General features: G+C 51.2%; 1 long non-coding RNA gene across 1 annotated transcript; it reads right to left on the reverse strand.

Annotated features, from left to right (window-relative positions):
- Positions 1-338: 338 nt before the first annotated feature.
- LOC141022408 (uncharacterized) lies at positions 339-890 on the reverse strand. Its single transcript, XR_012183706.1, has 4 exons — positions 810-890; positions 696-731; positions 483-572; positions 339-401 (listed from the first exon to the last, which is right to left on the reverse strand). It is a non-coding gene; the product is annotated as an uncharacterized lncRNA (long non-coding RNA).
- Positions 891-5,275: the final 4,385 nt, after the last annotated feature.

A 5,275-nucleotide genomic window follows, 5' to 3' on the forward strand; every position in this document is an offset into this window, starting at 1 on the left:
CCCGGCTCAACGAACTCCGTCCGGGTGATTACCACGTCCGGGTCGTCTGCTGGTGGAGCTGAGCCGGAGGCCTGCGGGTTAACCACAGCTTCGGTCGTTGCCTTGGCAGTCGGGGCAGAGGCCTCAGGTGCCGTGTCCATTGGAGTGGTGGCTTCGGGGGCGGAGGCAGCTGGCGGCTCTTGAGCCGTCACCTCCGGTTCAGGTAAGTCCGGCACTCCGGCTGACCTGGTTTTCTTCGCTCTTTTGGTGAGCTTTGCCTGGGAACTGAAAAGACAGAAGTGTTAGGCACACAAAGAGTAAGTACAGACAAAGATAATGTAAGAAGATTGTTGTTACCTGGGCGCAGTCTTGAAGGCCGGCAGATTTGACTGCATGGAGTCACCCGAAGAGGGGGAGGTCTCCTAATAATTGGAGTCAGAAGAGTTGAGTGGCTGACGGATAACACCCGCCAACGGATGAAAAGGGTACAAGTGAGAAAAAACCTCAGTGCGACGCTTCCTTGTTGCGTCGGGTAACCCGGCGGAGAGATCGGTGTCCTTGTTGGTCCGGGTGTGACGCCGGCTTTCGTGAACCTGTCGCTTCAAAAGAAATTGAGGGTCTTGATGAGCTAAAGGATGTGAAAAGCTTACTTTCCGGGTTACCCTTCGGACTTTCAGCTGTGGCAAGGGCTCCGAGTCGGAGGAAAGTGACATTACCTCTTCAACCACCGGGTTACTGGCGCCGGTGTCATCCTGTCAATGAGAAAGTGTTGATAAGGCGGACAGCAACAAACAAGAAGTACATCAAGAATTTAAAGGCTTAGGGGTTACCTCTGACTCGGAGCTGTCGCTTAGTTGCATCAGCTCCGAAGCAGTAGGTCTGCTTCCTTTTTTACGAGGGGCGGCTTTCTTCGCCTTCCTAGCCTTCTTGGCCGCCTCATGGTCATATTTGACCCCCCAGAACTTATCATCAGCCTGAGAAATATAGTAATGACTTCTTAAAACGGTTCAGATCAAGGTTATATGCAGAAGAAGTTGAAAGGTTAAAGTCAGCGGCTTACCGCTGGGGCTGGGTTGGTATTGCAGAAGGGGGCTAACCCGGTCCTTCCACAGTCTGCCAGACTCTCGTTTAACAAAGCCTTGGTCTCTTCCTCAGCAACGTCTTCTGGAAGATCATTGCGACTGGGCCTCTGAGGGTCATCCTTTCTTCCGGTGTACTCACACATTAAGCCGGGGCGGCGGCTCAATGGGATCACCCGCCATGAAATCCAGACCCGGACCAGGTCAATTCCGTTCAGACCGTTGCCTAGCAGGGCCTTGATTTTATTGATAGTCGGAAGCAGAGGCTGGCGCTCCGCTGCAGTCAGCTTGTCCGACAGCGGGTGAGTCGGCTCTAGACGTGTTGGGCGAAAGCCGGGCAGCGGGTTCTCGTCAGCCGGGGACGTGTCTTGGCAGTAGAACCAAGTCATATTCCAGTCCTTGGGGTGGCTCGGCAGCTCTGCGTAAGGGAAAAGACAGTCCCTACGCCGCTGGATGGAGATGCCACCTAACTCCAGACTTGGCCCGTTGGCGCACTCATTTTGGCGGTTTAAGTAAAACATCTCTCTGAAGAGCAGCAGACTCGGCTCTTCTCCAAGGTACACTTCGCAAAAGACTTGGAAATTGCAGATGTTGGATACGGAGTTGGGTCCTATATCTTGAGGCCACAGGTCAAAGAAGTTGAGCACGTCCCTGAAAAACATTGAGCCGGGCGGTGCGAAGCCCCGGCTCATATGATCTGCGAAGATCACTACCTCCCCGTCCCTTGGCTGTGTTCTCTCTTCCGACGGGTCAGGGGCACGGTAGGACATGATTTCCTTCTTAGGCAAATATCCGGACTTAACAAAACTGGCCAGGGTCTCGTTGGTGACGTTGGACCTCATCCAGTTGCAAGTGATGGGAGCCTTGGGAGGCATGGTGAAAGTTGGTGGTCTACGACAAAAGGGAAAAATGTCCGGGTTAATTATAAGCCGGAGATCTATAGTTCAAACTAAGATGGCGGCTTATGAAGGGGACTAATGATATATACTCAGGTACAGTGGGTTATTTAAGCCGCAGGGGCATTCAGGATAAGTTGATTATTTACGGCTTTACCACAGTTAAGCCGGAGAATTCTACAAAGCATGGTTCTCTTTAAACCGGAGGATTCTACAACGCCGTGGGTTCTTTAACCCGGAATCGTAAGCCGCCAAGATTCAATGGTTGCAGTTTTTACTAAGTGTGGTAAAACAGGTTTCACATATGGCAGTAACTTTTTTGGATCAAAATGGTCGGGTGAAATGAAAATTTTCTAGACCTAGAAACAGACGAGCGGATGTTCTTGAGCTCGAACGAAGCATCTATACGGTGGAAGGAGATCTACTGGCACTTGAAATGAGGCCTAAACAACTACCGCACTAGTTCTATGCAAGGCTAAAGATCAACCAAGTGCAGTGACTACGAGAACTACCGAGGCTTGTGGCAATGGCGATGAACGCGAAGAACACAGACGAACCCTACGGTAGATCTATCTGACAGGGCAAAGGAGACTCGCCGGAGTTGGAGAAGAGCGGAAGTCGCCGCCGTTTATCTGGTCCGAGTCAGGGTGATGCAGCGCCCGAGTTGATGAAGACCAGGGGCGCGACGGCGGCGGCAGTGGCAGAGCTCGGGCAGAGGAGCGACGGCGCGAGGAGGAAGAAGAGAGCGTGAGAAGAGCCCGTCGGGCCGGCCTATTTATAATGCAAGGTCATAAGTGGGCGCGAGATTCAAGGAGACCACGGCGTGGTTATCTCCCCCCACGACGCCTCGATTTTCGGAATGACAGTAAAGCAAAGATCCGTTGCGGATCTGGCGGAGTAAAAAACGGACTTAATGGAGGATGACGTCATGGCGGATTATCCGGAGTCCGGAGGATGACGTCACTCCGGGTTATGGCCTTCACATGAATGGTAAGCCGGAGATTTTTTCTGTCAGAAGAGTTGAAGATTGACATGAGCCGGCTCAAATCATTCTGGGGCCTAATGTTGAGGATATAGACCTTAGAGTCACCCGCCAGGAGGGGCCGGGTTACTCGTACGGTCGTTGCCAGAAGCCCGCAGCCAAGTTTCAAGACGATGGGCCAGAGATGGGCTGAGACCCGGATATGGCTCAAGGCCCGTAGTTACAATCATTATTATAGTAGAACTTGTAGTGTAAGGCAAGTATAGTTTAGAGTCCGAGCCGGACACTCTTATGAGCCGGCCGGGACTCTAAGGGCTGCTGGGCGTCAGCCTCCCTATATAAAGGGACGACCCGGCAGCGGTTTAAGGGCGACAACAAGATCATCGAGAGCCGGGCATAGCTGTTTAGCTCCCTGGCGATCGTAACCCTAATCAATATCACCTCAAACTGGACGTAGGCTTTTACCTTCACCGTAAGGGGCCGAACCAGTATAAACCCTCGTGTTCCTTGTCCCGCATAACCCCTTCAAGCTTCCTAGTTGCGATGGCTCCACGACTAAGTCCTAGCTCGAGGACATCTGCCGTGACAATTCCACGACAGGCGGCGCAGGCGGGCGGACGTGTCCGTCGGCAGGAGATTTCGTCCGGCGGCGCGCGGTGGAGAAGCTAGGGTTTCGTCTGCGATTCCGTTTTCCGGGATGCCCACATATTTATAGGTAGAGGGAGCTAGGAGGCTCCAAATGAGGTGCGGTTTTCGCCCACACGATCGTGATCGAATGACCTAGAGCATGGAAGAGAGTTTGGTGGGTTTTGGGCTGGTTTTAGAGGGGTTTTTTTTGGACACTCAAATGGACTTTGCAGATGCCCGGTTAACCGTTGGAGTACCAAACGACCTCCGAATGGAACGAAACTTGACCGGTAGTCTCCGGGTGGTATATTAAGGCCACTTGACAAGCCTCGGTCCATTCCGAGAAAGTTTGACACACGCACACAAAAGAAAACAAGAGGGGTGCACCGGAGGAGATAGGAGCGCCGGATTGGAAAACGGACAACGGGGAAAAAGCTCGGATGCATGAGACGAACACGTATGCGAATGCAATGCACATGATGACATGGTATAAAAATGCATGACATGAGAAAATACAAAACGAAAGACAAAACCCGACAACGGAGGGAAAAACATAACACATAGCCAGAAATGGCAAGAGTCAGAGTTACAAATATGGCAAGTTACATGCGGGGTGTTACAACACTCCACCACTACGAGAAGATCTCGTCCCGAGATCTAGGACTGAAAGAACTCCGGATATTCGGAACGGAGATGGTCCTCGCGTTCCCAGGTGGCTTCCTGGTCGGAATGGTGCGACCACTTCACTTTCAGGAATTTGATTGACCTGTTGCGAGTCTTGCGCTCAGTTTCTTCAAGAATAGCAACCGGGTGCTCATGATAAGACAAATCTTCTTGGAGGTCAATCTCTTCGAAGTTGACAGAGCGCTCAGGCGTCTTGAAGCACTTGCGGAGCTATGACACATGGAACACATCGTGCACATTCACGAAGTTGGAAGGAAGCTCAAGTTGATAGGCGAGGTCGCCTCTTTTACCAATGATCTTGAAAGGACCCACGTATCTAGGGGCAAGCTTCCCTTTGATACCGAAGCGACGAGTCCCTTTCATTGGAGAGACACGGAGGTAGACATGGTCTCCGATCTCGAAAGCCAAGTCACGGTGCTTACTATCATAGTAACTCTTCTGACGCGATTGCGCGACTTTGAGATTATCACGGATGACTTTACACATTTCTTCAGCTTCAGTGATTAAGTCATTGCCAAGAAGTTGGCGTTCACCAGTCTCTGACCAATTGAGAGGAGTACGGCACTTTCTGCCATAGAGAATCTCGAATGGGGCCTTGCCCGAACTCGCTTGGAAGCTGCTGTTGTACGAGAATTCAGCATAAGGAAGACAATCTTCCCATTTCATGCCAAAGGAAATGACACAAGCCATGAGCATATCTTCAAGAATTTGATTGACTCGCTCGACTTGGCCACTAGTTTGAGGGTGGAAAGCTGTGCTGAAGCGAATGTTTGTGCCCATGGCCTTCTGGAAGGAGTCCCAGAACTTAGAGGTGAAGATGCTTCCACGATTAGAAGAAATCAATTGTGGAATGCCGTGCAAAGAGACAATTCGGGAGGTGTAAAGCTCCGCTAGCTGAGCTGCTGTGATGGATTCTTTGATTGGAAGGAAATGAGCCACTTTAGAGAGTGTCACATCCTAGCTAGTTCATGCATTAGAGTGTTGCATCATGTCTATTTTTCACAGAAACTTGAAATGGGGATGTCAGA

The sequence above is a fragment of the Aegilops tauschii genome, chromosome 5 (assembly GCF_002575655.3).
Source record: "Aegilops tauschii subsp. strangulata cultivar AL8/78 chromosome 5, Aet v6.0, whole genome shotgun sequence".
NCBI lineage: Eukaryota > Viridiplantae > Streptophyta > Magnoliopsida > Poales > Poaceae > Aegilops > Aegilops tauschii.